The sequence below is a fragment of the Rutidosis leptorrhynchoides genome, chromosome 5, assembly GCF_046630445.1.
Source record: "Rutidosis leptorrhynchoides isolate AG116_Rl617_1_P2 chromosome 5, CSIRO_AGI_Rlap_v1, whole genome shotgun sequence".
Classification (NCBI taxonomy): Eukaryota; Viridiplantae; Streptophyta; class Magnoliopsida; order Asterales; family Asteraceae; genus Rutidosis; species Rutidosis leptorrhynchoides.
The window spans coordinates 48,728,124-48,746,397 of NC_092337.1; the positions used below are offsets into that span (position 1 = coordinate 48,728,124).

The window sequence follows — 18,274 nt, forward strand, 5'->3', positions numbered from 1 at the left end:
CCAATCTGATATTATGTTATCTGGGTTCTCCGGAGAAAGCTCATGGCCGATAGGGCGGATAGAGCTGATGGTAGAGCTTGCGGATGACAGGAATCCACAGATGGTCAGACATGAGTTGGTTGATTTTTATGTGGTCCGATCGACTTCGCGTTATAACGCGCTGCTAGGAAGAAACTTCATACGGCGTTTTAACATTATACCATCAGTGGTGCATGGCTTGATTAAGTTTCCTACATTGGGAGGCGTTGCCACGATTGCGTCACATCAAATAGCCGAGTTGTGTGGCTCAGTTGTGCCTATCAGCACTCCCAGCATAGGGGAACAACTCATAAACTGTGCGATCATAGCGAATCGTTTACATCCGGATAAGCGAATTAAAATCGGCGCAGGTTTGTCAGCTGAAACCAAGGCTAAGCTACATGGAATATTATCCGCAAACGCAGATGTTTTCGCGTGGCGCGAATCAGACATGACTGGGGTTCCGCGAGATATTGCGGAACATAAATTGAATGTTAATCCATTACTCACGCCCGTTAGGCAAAACAAGCGGCATATGGCTCTTGAACGCAGTGATTGGTTGTGCGCAGAAGTAGATAACCTAGTCAAAGCAAACATTCTGCGGGAAGTGCGCTATCAGACATGGGTTGCTAATCCTGTGTTGGTGAAAAAGGCTGACGGTAACTGGCGGATGTGTGTTGATTTTAAGGATATTAATAAAGCATGTCCCAAGGACAACTATCCTCTCCCGGAGGTAGATTGGAAGGTGGAATCACTGTCAGGTTTTCGGTACAAGTGTTTTCTAGATGCATGCAAAGGTTATCACCAAATCTTAATGGCTGCGGAAGATGAGGACAAAACTGCTTTTCATACGCCGCAAGGTATCTACTGTTATAAGAAGATGCCCTTCGGATTAAAAAACGCAGGCGCAACATATCAGCGCGTAATTGATGCGGCATTCAAACACCAAATTGGTAGGAATCTTGAAGCGTACGTTGACAACTTGGTAATTAAGAGCAACACTGAAGAAGAAATGCTCGCGGACATCCTAGAAACGTTTGCGTCCCTACGCAGAATAAACATGAAGCTTAACCCGCTCAAATGTAGTTTTGGGGAAGAGGAAGGCAAGTTTCTAGGTCATGTGGTGACAGCGCGGGAAATCAGGGCAAATCCCAAAAAGATTGAAGCCATTGATAGTTTGCCATCTCCGAAAACAAAGAAAGACGTGCAGAGTCTAACCGAGAAGCTTGCGGCCATCACGCGGTTTTTGTCGAAGGCCGCAGAGCGACAATTGCCATTCTTCAATACTTTGAAGAATTGCTTAAAGAAAAAAGACTTTGTATGGACTCAGGAGGCAGAATCAGCCTTTCAGGAGATGAAGAAGGTGCTCGCAGAATTACCAACACTCACCGCGCCAGTAACAGGAGAAACGCTTACGTTGTACCTTGCGGCATCAAAAGAAGCAATCAGCTCGGTTTTTATCGCAGATCGCGGAAAGGTAAACCATTCCCTTTTACTTGTGAATTATTTATTTCGTATACAATTAATGCTGAGGTTTTCTCAGACGCAAATGCCGGTCTACTTTGTAAGCAAGACGCTGACAGCAAGCGAAGTAAACTATGCACCAATAGAAAAGCTAGTGTATGCGCTAGTCCACACGGCGCGGCGTTTGCGCCGATATTTTCAAGCACACCTAGTTGTGGTTCTAACTGATCAGCCAATCAAGCAGGTTGGTAAAAACCTAATTTGCGGCAATGACCGGGAATACCGCATTGACTAACGCAATCATATTATGTTTTAGGTACTTTATAAACCTGAAATCTCTGGCCGAATGGCTAAATGGGTTGTTGAGTTAGGGGAGCATGAAATAAATTTTTCTTCGCGAAGCGCGGTTAAGGGTCAAATACTTGCGGATTACCTTGCAGAGTTACCTGCGGATGTCGAGGCATCAGCAGAACATCAAGATACGCCTGCACCAACTTTGTCACCATGGGAGTTATATATCGATGGTACCTGCAGCGCAGCTGGCACGGGTGCGGGTGTAATTTTAATTGGTCCAGATGGTGAAGAGCATACATATGCGCTACGGTTTAATTTTGCTGTTACGAACAACGAAGCAGAATACGAGGCTCTGTTAGCAGGTATGCGCATTGCGCATAATTTGAATGTTAAAATTCTGCACGCTTATGTGGATTCAAAGCTGGTATGTAGTCAAGTCAGCGGGGACTTTGAAGCGCACGAGATTGCCATGCAGCAATATTTATCGCTTGTTCATAACCTCGCTGACCAATTCGAGGTTTTTCAAATCTCCCACGTGATGCGGGGGCAAAATAAGAAAGCGGATGCGCTTAACAAATTGGCTGCTTTGGCTTTTGATCATCTGGGGAAGAAAGTTCTTATAGAAGAACTGCATGCGAAATCCATTGTTATGATGCCTTTGGTAGCACCTGTTGAGGAATCCAGCTCAACATGGATGACACCTATTATTGCTTTCCTTCGGGATGGCACATCACCTGCGAATTCCGTTGATGCGAAGAAGGTCCGCACCAAGGCACCAATGTATGCCCTTGAGGGTGACGTCCTATATCGAAAAAATTATTTAGGGCCGCACTTAAGGTGTATTGGTCCGAAAGAGGCAGAGGAGGTTATACGCGAGGTGCATGAAGGTGCATGTGCTCTTCATTCGGGGCACAGGTCTATTGTGTCAAAAATTATGCGGCTAGGTTATTATTGGCCCACTATGTACGCAGATACCGCGTGAATAGTGAAGCAATGCGAATCTTTCCAAATACACGCGCCTATCAGCAGGGCACCTGCGCATCCTATGATACTGGTCTCCTCACCATGGCCATTCTGCAAATGGGCAATTGACATAGTCGGACCATTTCCAAAAGGCCGAGGTAATAATATCATTTATTTTATACCATATGCTACTTATGTCAGTATCTTACGCATACTCTGCACATGCAGGAAACATTAAATTCTTGATTGTTGCAATCGACTATTTCACTAAGTGGGTTGAAGCGCGATCGCTGGCAACAATTTCGGGAAAAGGGTGCGAAATTTTGTATGGGAGGACATTGTTTGTCGATTCGGCATACCAAACGAAATCGTTAGTGATAACGGTACACAGTTTGCGGGGGATCCTTTTCGTAGTTGGTGCGCAGAGCTTAATATTAATCAAACTTTTACTTCTGTTGCGCATCCGCAGGCGAATGGCCAGTGCGAAATCACCAACCGGGATATAGTGGCCGGAATCAAAGCTAGATTAGGCCATGGCAGAGTTGGTTGGGTGGATGAACTACCAAAAGTTTTGTGGGCGCATAAAACTACACCAAAAGCAAGCACTGGTGAGACTCCGTTCAGTTTGGTCTACGGGTCCGAAGCTGTTGTGCCCGCAGAAATTGGGGTACCAACGTTCCGCATATAAAATTTTGACGAAGAAAATAATTCAGAAACTTTGCTGGAAAATCTTAATCTGCTTGAAGAACGCAGACTCTCTGCGGCGGTAAACGAAGCAAATAATAAACAGAAAATTGCAAAGTATTACAATCAGCGTGTGCGTTCGCGCTCTTATAAGTGCGGGGACTTAGTTTGGCGTCAGAATGACGCAAGTCATGCTCAGGATACTGGGAAACTGGGCCCCCGATGGGAAGGCCCATACAAGGTAGCAAAAGCAGGCAACACCGGGGCATACCATCTCGAGACATTAGATGGAAAACCGGTGAAACGCACTTGGCACGCGACATTGTTGAAAAAATGTTATATGTAGCTGGATGAACTTGATCACTCCAATGTATTTTAGCGCATTATTTTTTCTATGTATTTTCCATCCGTTTGGATGTGTCATGGTTGTAATCATTATTAATGCCAATTAAATATTTACTCGCGCATACTTTTGATGTGTATTTCTCTTTTTTGTATGCGTTTCCTGCCTACTTAAAGGGTGTCCTCTAGCCCCCGCGCGGCAGAAGCCTGTTTGGTTACAAGGCTAGACATTAACGGCAGGTGAAGGGAATTGGATTTCCCCTAGCCAAGCGCCACGCAGACTAGATGGCTGCCAAGTCGACTTAAAACTACAAGCATTGGTTTGCTTGTGCGTAATTATTCTCGCATTGGTTTGATTGAGGAACTCAATAGTATAAAAGCATTGGTTTGTTTTTAGTTGCGTTGCTTACCATACAGCTAAAGTGCACCTCTAGCACATGACAAAGCAATAACGCAGTAGCTTTTGAGTCTAAATTGTTAAAGGTAAAATTGCTAAAGTATTGGTTTATTTATGCAGTACCTGCGCATACGCATAAGTTTTGGTTAACTATGCGCATGGGCATGCGGTTAAGCCTTTGTTTTGATTCGCGATATATAAACAAAATAATAAAGCACGCATGCAGATCACAAATATATACAAATAAAATTATGTCATTACAAATTACAGATTGTAATAAACGCCTGCCCTACACGGGACTTACGGCTCAAGAATTGATTTTACAATTGCCTGTCTAAATCATAGGACCTACGGCGCAAACAATTAGAAGATACAACTAAAACTCTTCCTTGAGAAACCCGTCAACTGGCATGTTCGGGTCCGCAGCAAAAGCGTTGATCAAGGGGATTGGGATGGTCGTGATGGCGTCTTCGGCTTCCAGGAGCGTCAGGGCCGTACCCTCTTTCAAATATTTCTGCACAACGTCGGGCTACGGGGGCGTCATATGGCAACCTTTGACCACCTCCACCATTGCCTTGTTGGTTTCGTGATCCTTAACAGCATCAACGTAGGCATTGATCTTCTCGGTTACGGGCCCGGAATCCATCAACTTTTGCGCAATGGTCGGAAGGGCGGTGCGTAGCTTTAACAAGTCCGCTTCGGCTAGTTCGCGACCTGTAACCGCGTCATCCTTTTCCCTCGTCACCTTTTCTAGCTCCATCCGCAGACGCTCAGTCTCCCCTTTAGCTTGGTCGACCGCACCAAACAATTCGCGGTTTTTCTTTCTTTCCTCAATCAACGCGGTTTTAGTTTCCGCCGAAGTCAACTCTACAGCCTTGCGCGCCTCTACCGCGGCATCCCTATCTTTCTTCATCTGCTCAACACCCGCCCGCAGCAGCCCCAGCTCTGTTTCTTTCCGCACGGCCACTTGATACAAACTTGCGGATCGGCGGGCCTGATCCGCAAACATACCAAAGAACACAAGGCCGTTTTGGATAAAGGCGTTGTGCGCTTGGTTGAAGGGTAGTGCGGATAGCTGGTCGCGGAACTCTGCAGGAAATATTTGTTGCAGGAAGGCAGATTGCTCTGCGGCGTTCTCGGCGGAGGACTGGGTAAGTTGGCTCAAGTTGGCCAGGCGGAAGCTGCCGCGAGGTGGAGTCGGTGCAGAATCGGAATCAAGATGAATCGCCTTGTCTTTTGATGTGGCGGTGGCTTCAAGCCCCGGATTACCTTGCGGTGGAGTGTGGTGCGTCTCCTCAACATGCTCTGCACAGGGGTAATACGTTAATGCTTAAAGATTAAGTGCGGTATTTATACAAACGAGGTGACGCTTACCAGTAATGGGGGGAGGTAGGTCTGCGGATGTTGGATCAACGGGAACAAAGTTGTCGTTTCGCATGTCCTCCACCTGTTTGGGAGTAAGTTTCTTCTTTTTCTGCTTGGCTTGGGTGGTGTCGGCAGCCTTGCGTTTGTTGCCCGAGGTGGCAGGTGCAGGCCCCTCATTCTCGCCTGTCTTTTCCTGCTCAAGCGGCTCATTGACATTTTGTTTGCAGAAAGAAATGGCCGCGATGTCCTCCGCAGTGAGCACCTTCTTCATCTTCATCTCTGCAAACATATACACAATATCAGAACATGTACGAAAGTTGGCCACGCTTTCGCACCAGATAAGTGTTTGCGGAAAGTTGGCCCCAACTACAGTTTGGTCAATGAAAAAGAAAGCTTCTTTCCATTGGCCCGCGTTTGATTTGGGGGTTTTGGTGAAGTTTTGGCGAGCGAAGAAAGTGAACCAAGACTTGTAATGATTCGCTAAGCGGTATAAGTGACAGAACACCTTCACTAAGAGAACCTTATTGAGTGCAGCGCACCACATCTCAAACAGCACAATTTTTCCTATCGCGTAAAGGTGTAATTGCCCTAATCCTACGCCGAAGTGATCTAAGACGCCTAAAAAGAAGTCGGAAGGAGGCACCCTAAAATTACCATGCTTAAACGCATGCTCGTATATGGCTACCTTCTTCTCCGACAGTTTGTGGGCACGCTGAGTAGACAAGGGTGGCACCGGATTGTACTGTGCTAGGGGTGGGTACTGTTTTAACTAAGGAATCGATATGCTTCTGCTCTATAATAGACACTACGCTATCTACATAAGTCTCGTTAGCTTTAGTCATTTTCTGTAGAGTGAATGAAGAATAACTAACCTTTCGAAGTTGGCCGGAATATTCGAGATTTGATCGGAAACGAAATCGGCAGCGTATTGAAGAAGCAAATGGTAGAAAAGTAGAAATGAGGGTGAGTGCCGTCTATTTATAGTGAAGATTAGAAGGCTTGGGGTGAAACGGTCTCATCCTGGGGGGGACATAATGATACCGCAGACCGCATGCGCAATGAGGCATGCGTGAGTGTTAACTCGCATGCGGCATGCGGTATGCGGATTCGTATTGAATGCCTTTGTTCCCTGTGCAGCGGTTACTTGGTTATCAAGTTAATATCTTTTCCATAATTATATCCGAGATTCGGGGGAGTTAGTTATGGAAAGGATTGCAACAATCGTAGTCGGTTCTAGAATTAGGGTTTGCCTATATATACCAACCCTAATTATCATTCTAGAGCCATCATCACATTACGTAACTACCATCTGCCACACGCCTTACGTAATCAAGCATCATTCTTCGTCTCTTCAAGGTTAACTGGTTAGTTCTTCATTAAACTAGCACCTACAACCTTATTTGGGGCCTTCTGATCAGCGATCGCTATCGAAGGTGGACTTAATCACTTGGCCACCCCGCCGACATCATCATGTCGGCCAGGGTTATTCACGGTAGCCGGACCGGAGAGCCTTGTTCTAAGATCCTTAAACCCCACTAACGCATTGAGCAGGCATGTTAAACCCTATGGTAAAAATATGCATGATCATAACTTGTTAACTTTAATAACACTTCCAGCCATAATAAAAGTAGATGGTAAAGAAGATTATATACATAAACATATATTGATTAAACTCGCAATCATATATATTGCAGGATTGTACTCTTCTTAACAAAGATATAAAAATAAAATGGATAATTTCAGGGAGAAATATTAAAGTGAAGAAACGGTTCTATCTTTAGATTAAACGACATATAGTATAGATATAGATGAGTGAGGGTACTACTGGTCCAAAAATTGTATGGGTTCGAAGGTTCCAATCCAATTCCTAGACAGTAGACACTTTATTTGCTAACTTCTTTATTTGGTTAAAGAAGTTTATTTTACAAAGGAGCCAACTTTGGGATGATATGTTTATATTACAGCATTACATTTACATTACATATAAAATTAAATAGGAATTTATTTGATTATTATATATACCCACCCTACCATTAAGCACAAAGTTGAATGATTTGTCAACTTAGTAACTGTAATGACCAAAGCAATTAAACTACTGAGTATTAAAGACCCGATGAAGGTATCAAATCAAGGAATTCGGATTCCTTGATTTGAGTTTAAGCTCGTAAACACATAAATCAAAATGGCAGCACATTGTGTATTATAAGAGATAGAAGGAAAAAGTTTGAACTAGTAGTCAAAAATAAATATCAAAGGTGGCTAGTAATATAATGAGCTCACTCAGATTCAAAATTAATCGAATACCATACACAAGACTCTATAAGTTCCATCTTATAATGTTCAAGTCAAAAATTCTTTCAAACATACTACTAATTGAAATCTCTTGTCGCAAACCTGTCTAACTCTTTCCAGCTAGCTTTTCTTTGGTCTTTTGAATCTTCAGAACCTTCTTCACAATCTTCTGCTCTTCAACTAAGAAAGCTCGAATGATCCTGCAACCAAAAACCAATGATCCCGAGTAAATAACACTACTGTCCATGTCTATCCTCACACATTGGATATATAAAACCGCCTAATTGCGGAAGTACGGTCCACTGAAAAAGCTCAGGTTTAATCCTTTTGTTGGTTCGTTGCTCCTTTTAATTGTGTACAGTGGGAAACGGATTTCAGTATCTTTTTCTGTAAAATGGTTTATATGACCCTTCATTGTTACTTCAAGTAATGCCTTTGACATATCTAAACCTTTCTGAAAGCCTAAAACAAAATAAAGAAAACATAAACTATAAGCATTTAAGACTAAATACCAAGTTTTTTTGAAAGAAAAAGAAAGAAAGAAACCGAAAAAAAAAAAAAAAAAAAAAAACTTACGAAACCGAATTCACCCAACTTGATAGACGGCCGATGAACTAATTGATAGTCCTTGCAAAACTTCAGAAGTAATACATCAACTTGTGGACTTAAAAAAAAAATGTGGCTTCTATCTCACCTCTTTTGAAAGCTTGGTCATAGTGTTCCACAAATTTAAAACTCAATATATTGTCCGCCTTTAAATTAAAAACATCCATAATGAGATGACAAACAAATGACCTCTCGACGCACCCAACGTTAAAGTTATTTCCAACTAACTCTTTCTTTGGGGAGAAACTCGATTCAGTTATAATTGAAGAGATTTGAGATGCGAAAGATACAGTGACAATCGCGTATACACACACCCAAACCACTATTACCAATCGACTTAAGTTTTGTTGAATCGTTCTTCTGGCAAAATCAAAGCAATTGTTATGTTAAACGCAAGGTCTAGTGAAGTGATATTAACACAAAATAAAATAAGTATGTTATAAAGAAAAGGATTATAGCGCTTACTATGTGAAAAAGATATAACTGAAAATACAAACCAAACCATTCTAGTTAATGAACTGAAAATACAAAGCAGACCATTCTAGTTATGTATTTCCAAGTTGTTGCAGCAACAAAATCTTGATTTCCGAAAACGTGCTCGTGAAACCATATATTACTGCCACTGTTCCTAGTGTCATTGCGAGTAAAACGATCCACCTTCTTGTCGTAAAGGCAGAAAGGAATTTGAACCAGTTTCTATTGCAATCTCTTTTCATCACCGTCACTAATTCCGTATACATGAAAGGATGCGAAAAATGATCATAGAGGTACCAATCTAGTGTAATTTTAACATCTCCAATCGCGATATCAAACTTCCGATATCGCTCCGTATCACGAATTTCAGAAGTTTGATATTGCAATTCGAGATGTTGAAATTACATCAGATCGGTACCAATATGTACATTTTCCGCATCCTTTTATGGATACGAAATTAGTAATGGTGGTTAAAAGAGATAGCAACAAAAACTAATTAAAATTCCTTTATGCCTTTACGAGAAGAACGTGAATCGTTTTACTCGCAATGACACTAGAAACAGTTACAATAAAATGGTTTGACGAGCACATTTTCAAAAATCAAAATTTTGTTGCTGCAACAACTTGGAAGTACATAACTAGAATGACCTGGTTTGCAGTTTCGGTACCGTCTTTTTCACAAAGTAAATCCATAATCCTTTTCCTTGTAACATATTTATATTTTTGTGTTGATAACAATTCACTAGACCTTGCGTTTAACATAGCAATTTTTTTTTATTTTGCTAGAAAAACGAATTCAACAAAACTTACGCCAATTGGTTATAGCTGTTTGGGTATGTGTATACGTGGTTGTCGATGTATCTTTCTCGTCTCAAATGTCTTCAATTATAATTGAATCAAGTTTCTCCCCAAACAAAGAGTTAGTTGGAAATAACTTTAACGCTGGGTGCGTCAAAAGGTCATTTCTTTGACGTCACTTTATAGATGTTTCTAATTATAAGGCAGACAATATAAAGAGTTATAAATTTGTGAAACACTATGATCAAACTTTCAAAAGAGGTGACATAGAAGCCGCGTTTTTCCTAAGTCCACAAGCTGATGTATTTCTTCTGAAGTTTTGCAACGTGTATTAGTTAGTTTATCAACCATCTATCAAGTTGGGTGGCTCGGTTTCGTAAGCCGTTTTTTCAGATTCTTTCTTTCTTTTTCTTTCACAAAAACTTGGTATTTAATATTACATGCTTATAGTTTATGTTTTCTTTGTTTTGTTTTTAGGCATTTCATAAAGGTTTAAGCTCAAGGATCAAAGGGGATATGTCACATGCATTACTTGAAGTAACAATGAAAGGACATATAACCATTTTACTAGAAAAAGATGCTAAAATCTTTGCTTCCCGTTGTACACAATAAGATGAGCAATCCATTGAGCCAGCAAAAGGATTAGACCTGAGCTTTTTCGGTAGAGCGTTTATTGTTTCTGGGTGTACTTCCAAAGTAAATGATACTATTTTCATGTCTAATCCTCAGACAAATTTAACTCGTATACTAGTGTGGGTCAATATGAGCTATACTTCCATGTTGTCAAATAGGTCAAACAACCAAAATCAAACATATGTTACCAACTCACACATTGGATGCATAAAACCGGCTAAATCACTTTATTATTATTATTATTATATTAATATTAATATTAATATTAATATTAATATTAATATTAATTATTAATATTAATATTAATATTAATTATTAATATTAATATTAATATTAATTATTAATATTAATATTAATATTAATTATTAATATTAATATTAATATTAATCAGAACCAATAGCCCAGTGGTTGGGCCCTGAGTTCCTTGCAAGAGGTCTCAGGTTCGAATCTCGTATGGGACAAATATTTAGTGGTGGCCAGGGATGGGTTGCAAACATCCAGGGAGCAATCCTGCTGGGCTGCGTACATCAGAGTATGGGGTCGGATTACTCGCCCTCCCGGGTAGCCCGAACAGGAAAAACCTTCTACTTTTTTTATTAATATTGATCAGATGAAAGGGACCCAACCCATATTGTCCCATAAGCATTCGGCATAGCATACCTCTCTTGCACAGCACCAGCAGATAGCACACCACCATATGCACGGTTGATTGTCCTCCTGTTCCTTGATAGCCTAGATTTTCTGTATTCAGCTGGCCTCAAGTGAGGAATCTGCATATAATTTAATAATAAAATATTCATTTAACAATTTCAATTACATACACAACGATACAAATACAGATAAACATTGTCTTCTTCGCCTTATATTTAACAACTGCCTAACAAGTCAGAATGCTATTTGCTAAAAGAAGCAGAGTTCTTAAAATCAATATAAAAGCAGCTACTTTGTATAGAATTAGTAAAATCTAAATACTTTTAATCTTTCAAACCCTAGTATACGTTAAATCCAGCATTATCAAAAATTGGCATTGGCAATAAAGTATCACAAAAGCTGTAATTTGCCTACATGTATTAATATTAAAATTGATTTTTTATATGAACAAAGTAATCAAATTATAAAATGGTAAATGTGGATTCAAACAGATTAAAATAGATCAAATAAAAGTCTGATCTTTGTTATTAGAGCTGAAACAATAGTATAATCGTCATAAAAAATTACACAAATAGACACACACAGACATAAACAGATCAAATTGCAGAAATATGCTACTAAAAATGATTTCATCAGCTAAAAATTTAATATTTCAATCGAATCAAATGTGTATTAAAAAACTGGAATTGTTACCCCTTGGATTCTTTTTCCAGTAACAGGACATTTAGGGCCGCTGGCTCTCTTCTTAGTAGTTGTTATGTTTTAAATAATAAAGATGGGTCACATGCTGGGCACGTGAGTAAATGGCTCGTGAGTGGCACGTGACCTGCAATTCCTTTTACAGTGAAACGGTGGAGAGGGGAGCTCAAACCAAGTTGTTAGTCGTTGGAGCTGAGTTAGTTAGTTTGTTACAATTCGTTTTGTCAATTGTATAAATCAAGTGTATCATGTAGAGTCAATTAGCTTTTGATCAATTGTATTGTCTCGTAACCCTAATTCTGTAAATCTCAATTCCATTAATGAACACCAAATTCCGATCTCTTTTTCTTGCTTGAGGTCTCAATTTGTGTTGTTGTTCATATCCAGTGCAGGTGCACCTAAAACGAACGTAACATTTTGGTATCAGAGCGGTCGATCTTCCGGCCGATTATACCTTAATTCAATTCAACGATGGTGGCTGCCACCAGATCCGTCGCTACCGCCGGTGATGAATCCATGCCGGAATATATGAAAACAATGATGACGCAGATCAATCGTAATATGGAAGCAATGCAACAACAATTCAATGAAAGAATTGATGGAGTCTTACTCAAATTCCAGTATTATGAAACGGAGTTGCAGAAGGTAAGAAGTGGTGAAGGTGCAAGCAGAAATTCACAATTAACAAGATTAACAAAGATCGAATTTCCAAAATTCGATGGTGATGATGTGAGAGGCTGGATATACAGATGTAATCAATTCTTCAAAATTGATCAGGTGGAAGATGAAGAGAAGGTCAGAATTGCTTCTATTCATTTGTTGAACAAAGCACTCACCTGGCACCAACAATTCATACGTGTACATGGTGATGAGGTGGAATGGAGTGTATATGTAGAAGCAATTGAGAAGAGGTTTGGATCTACTATAGAGGATCCATTGTTAGAACTTAAAAATTTGAAGCAAACCAGTACAGTTCAGGTCTATCATGATGAGTTTGAAAAATTGTTGAACAAACTGGAAATTAGTGAAAAGCATGCACAAAGAGATTGAATTGCACGTTCGTATGTTTAAGCCAAAGTCATTAGAAGATGCTTATACTTTGGCTAAACTTCAAGAAGATACTATTGCAGCATCCAGAAGAAGAAATGTTCCACTTTTGCAATCAAGTCTTATCAACACTAATAGTTACAATGGAAGGAGTAGTTATCAACCTGTGACTACTACCAAAGGGGTCAGTTTACCTGCTACTCATGCTCCATTAGCATTACCTGCAACCCCTTATAATACATCCAAAAGTGGTAATTGGCCTAGGAAGCAATTGACACAGAAGGAGTTAGAAGAAAAAAGGATGAAAGGGTTGTGTTTTTATTGTGACCAGAAATATGCACCTGGACATAAGTGTAGTGGCTAAGTGTTTTCATTAGAAGTTATTGTTGATGATGATGCAGTGGAAGAAATTGAAGGAAGCAATCAAGAGAGTGGGGAACAAGTGGAACAGGGTGTTGAAGAGATGACTGAATATACTCCATTCATATCTTTGAATGCTTTGACAGGCACTAGCACTTATCAAACCATGAGGGTGATGGGGCAAATAAATGGTCACATGGTTCACATCTTGATAGATTCAGGGAGTACCTACAACTTTGTGGATGTGAATACTGCTAAGAGGGTGGGATGTAGGTTGAATCAAACTCAACCTATGCAAGTAGCAGTACCAGGTGGTCACAAGACTATGAGTACAAGTCAGTGTGAGAATATAGTTTAGGAGATTAGAGGTCATACTTTTGCAAGTAATATGGTGGTTCTACCCTTGGGGGGCTGTGAGATGGTATTGGGTATACAATGGCTCAAGCAGTTGGGTGACATTTTATGGAATTTTGATAACCTAACTATGTCTTTTGATTACAAAGGCAAGAGGGTAGAGTTGAAGGGCACTAATAAGCCCTTGGTGAAATGGTTGGATGGAAGAAGACTGACCAGGGTCATGGATAATCAACCAATTCATTTGAATGCTATGACATTGTGTGTCTACCCTGCAACATTGTATAGCATGCAAGCTGAAGGAAACCATGATAAAGGTATAAGCTATCCTGAACTTGACAAGTTATTGTTGCAGTTTGATGAAGTGTTTGCAGTTCCAACTAGATTACCACCAAACAGGTCACATGACCATAAAATAGTCTTGAAAGAGGGAACTGAGCCCGTGAATATTAGACCCTATAGACACCCACCATCCCAAAAGGATGCTATTGAGGTAATGGTAAAGGAGTTGTTAGAATCTGGTGTTATCAGACCATCACAAAGTCCATTTTCATCACCTATAGTTATGGTGAAGAAAAAGGATGGAACTTGGCGTATGTGCATTGACTATAGGGAGTTAAACAAACACACCATCAAGGATAGATTCCCAATACCTGTAATAGAGGAACTGATAGATGAATTGAGTGGATCTCAAATATTTTCTAAATTGGATTTGAGGTCAGGATATCATCAAATCAGGATGAATGCTCAAGATGTACATAAAACAGCTTTTAGGTCACATGAAGGGCACTATGAGTTTATGGTCATGCCATTTGGTTTGACAAATGCACCTTCTACCTTTCAAGCACTCATGAATGAGATTTTCAAACCATATTTGAGAAGGTTTACCCTAGTCTTCTTTGATGATATCCTTGTGTATAGTGCTAACCTGGCAGATCATATCCAACATTTAAGGATAGTGCTTGAAACTATGAAGAAACATACTCTATTTGCAAAGAAGAGTAAATGTGTGTTTGGTGTACCTCAAGTGGAGTACCTTGGCCATGTGATTTCAAAACAAGGGGTGGCTACAGATTCCACTAAAGTTGCTGCAATGGCTAATTGGCCCATTCCAAAGAATCTTAAACAGTTGAGGGGATTCTTGGGTCTAACTGGGTACTATAGAAGATTCATTAAAGGATATGCTAGCATAAGCCATCCTTTAACCTGTTTATTGAAGAAGGATTCATTCATATGGAGTAGTGCAGCAGAGGAATCTTTCAATGAGCTTAAGTTGGCTATGCAGCAGGCACCTGTCTTGGCATTGCCTGATTTTAATAAGGAATTCATTATTGAAACAGATGCCTCAGGTACAGGTATAGGAGCTGTACTTCAACAAAATGGACATCCAATTGCTTACATGAGCAAAACATTAGCTCCTAGACACCATAGCTTATCTACATATGAAAAAGAGTTCTTAGCAGTGGTGCAAGCTTTGGATAAATGGAGGGGTTATCTTTTGGATAGACATTTCAAGATAAAGACAGATCATGTGAGTTTGAAGTATCTTTTGGATCAAAGAATCTCTACACCTACACAAATGAAATGGCTACCCAAATTGATGGGGTATGATTATGAGATAGTTTATAAAAAGGGTAGTGATAATATGGCTGCAGATGCTTTGTCAAGGGTTGAAGGTGTGGGCCAACTTTTTCAGTCATATGTGACTACTATTGAGGTGGATATTTTGGATAGGGTGCAGCAGAGTGTGGACCAAGATGTGGACCTACAACAGCTAATAGTCAAGTTACACCAAAACCCTAATGCATCCAAACACTATTCCATTCAGGGTGATAGGCTGACTAGGAAAGGAAAGTGGGTAGTAGGGAATAACTCACAGCTTAGGCTTGATATTATCACCCATTTTCACACTGATTCTAATGGGGGGCATTCTGGTATCTCATCAACTATTCAAAAAATCTCAACTTGTTTTTATTGGAAGAAAATGAGGAAACAAGTTAAGTGGTTTGTTAGGGGGTGTGACATATGTCAAAGAAACAAACCAGATTTAGCTAAATACCCTGGGTTACTCCAACCATTACCTATTCCCACAAGAATTTGGAGTGATATTAGCATGGATTTTGTGGAAGGTTTACCCTTGTCTAAAGGGAAAAGTGTTATTTTTGTGGTTGTAGACAGGCTTAGTAAGTATGCCCATTTCATGGCATTGTCTCATCCTTTTACAGCATCTCAAGTTGCTGCTACTTTTATGGATAATGTGTATAAGTTACATGGTTTGCCAGTATCCATTGTAAGTGATAGAGACAAGGTTTTCATGAGTCACTTTTGGAAAGAATTCTTCAACAAATTGAAGGTGCAACTCAAGTTCTCTACTGCTTACCATCCTCAAACTGATGGCCAAACTGAGATAGTAAATAAGTGCTTGGAATGTTATCCCAGATGCATGACTGGGGATAAACCAAAAGATTGGGTCCAATGGTTGCCTCTAGCAGAGTTCTGGTATAACACTAATTTTCATTCTGCCATTAATACTACTCCTTTTGAAGTGGTCTATGGACAAGTGCCTCCATCTCCTATTACATATAAGCAAGGTGAGAGTGTGGTAGAAGTGGTGGATAGATCATTAGCTACAAGGGAACAAGCTATCACTCTCTTAAAATATCATTTGCAGAGGGCTCAAAACAGGATGAAACACTATGCTGATAATAACAGAACTGACAGGCAATTTGAAGTAGGGAATTGGGTTTATGTCAAAATTCAACCCTATAGGCAGTCAACTTTAAGAGGTAACCAACACAACAAGCTATCTTCAAAGTACTATGGGCCTTTTCCAGTGGTGGCCAAAGTTGGACAGGTGGCATACAAATTACAGTTGCCTATGGGGGTGCAAATTCATCCTGTCTTTCATGTGTCCCAGCTCAAGTTACATAAGGGAGTTCCTCCTTCTGAAATGGGTACCCTACCTCCGATGGATAATGAAGGTGTAATTGCTGCGGCTCCAGCTCGGATTTTGAGCAGGAAATTGGTTAAACAAGGTAACAGGCTAGCTGTGGCAGTGTTGGTGCAATGGCAAGTTGGTGCAATGGCAAGGTGGCAGTAGTGAAAATGCTACCTGGGAAATGGCTGAAGAAGTGATGTTACGTTTCCCTCAATTTGATGTTACAGTTTAGATTCTTGAGGTCAAGAATGGTTTGAAGGGAGGAAGATTGTTATGTTTTAAATAATAAAGATGGGTCACATGCTGGGTACGTGAGTAAATGGCTCGTGAGTGGCACGTGACCTGCAATTCCTTTTACAGTGAAACGGTGGAGAGGGGAGCTCAAACCAAGTTGTTAGTCGTTGGAGCTGAGTTAGTTAGTTTGTTACAATTCGTTTTGTCAATTGTATAAATCAAGTGTATCATGTAAAGTCAATTAGCTTTTGATCAATTGTATTGTCTCGTAACCCTAATTCTGTAAATCTCAATTCCATTAATGAACACCAAATTCCGATCTCTTTTTCTTGCTTGAGGTCTCGATTTGTGTTGTTGTTCGTATCCAGTGCAGGTGCACCTAAAACGAACGTAACAGTAGTATGGTAAACCAACTTTCCACCTATATTTAATCATCATTACTAAATAAAATTAATTACACATATGATTATAATTGAATTACGGAACGAATTGAAGGAAAAGTGTACCTGGGGTTTTTACGACCCTGTGTTAGTTGGATTTGGTAGCATAGCTATGGCGTTTGCGGTAGGTTAAACGCTGCACCATTTTTTATTTAACTTTTTAAGTTTTTTTTTTTTTTTTTTTGTGTTTGATAACGGAAGAAATGAAGAAGGGGTCTAGGGTTTGTTAAGCGGAACAAGCTAAACTCCTTTTGTCATTTGCTACTGCCCTCCATCTGACGGTTCTCTTTTGTTGTCTTCAACGGCTCAGATTCGTTATCGTTTTATTGTTGCTAATATAATCTAATTTAAGAAATAAATTAAAAATAGAAAATAATAAAAAAACTAGTGAAATGGCCCGTGGAACCACGGGTTTATTTAAACAAAACAGTTTAATGATATGTTTTAGTTATTAAGTGAACGTACATGCTAAATTCATTTAGTTTAATGACTCGTGGAACCATATAGTCCGACTAAGAAACTCGTCAGAACATTTCATCAAACACCTAAAATGCATGTTAAACAGTCTACATCCAATCATAAGAGATAATATTGTTTGTCATTTTATTCTAAAAGTGTAAATTAAAATATAGATTTGGAATTGGTTTCCTTCTACCTAGCTTTTATAACTTTACGTACTCAATTCAAAATAATTAATTAAAATAATTTAAAATTATTTAATTTTAATAATTAAAATAAATGGTAATAAGATTTAATAATAATAATTAATTGATAAGATTTAATTTTAATTCAAAATTATTTAGATTATTTACATCACCCACCATGCTTAGATTTTTTTCTTTTGTTTTTTGATTTTTTTTAACAAAAGAATTAGCCACGAGTTTGTTTAAACGAAACAGTTTAATGATATGTTTAGGTATTAAGTGAGCGTAAATGCTAAAGTTATTTAGTTTAATAACTCGTGAAACCACAGTGTCCGACTAAGAAACTCGTGAGCTGAATATTTCATCAAACACCTAAAATGCATATTAAACAATCCACATCCAATCATAAGAGATGATATTGGTTGTCATTTTAATTTAAAAATGTAAATTAAAATATAAATTTAGAATTTGTTTCCTTTTGGCCTACCTTTTATACCTTCTCGTACTCAATTCAAAATAATTAAGTAAAATTTTTAAAATTATTTAATTTTAATAATTAAAATAATTATTAATATGA

The 18,274-nt window shown here is 39.3% G+C and overlaps 1 pseudogene; it reads right to left on the reverse strand.

Annotated features, from left to right (window-relative positions):
- Positions 1 to 7,786: 7,786 nt before the first annotated feature.
- LOC139847766 (large ribosomal subunit protein eL34-like) lies at positions 7,787 to 17,198 on the reverse strand (annotated as a pseudogene).
- Positions 17,199 to 18,274: the final 1,076 nt, after the last annotated feature.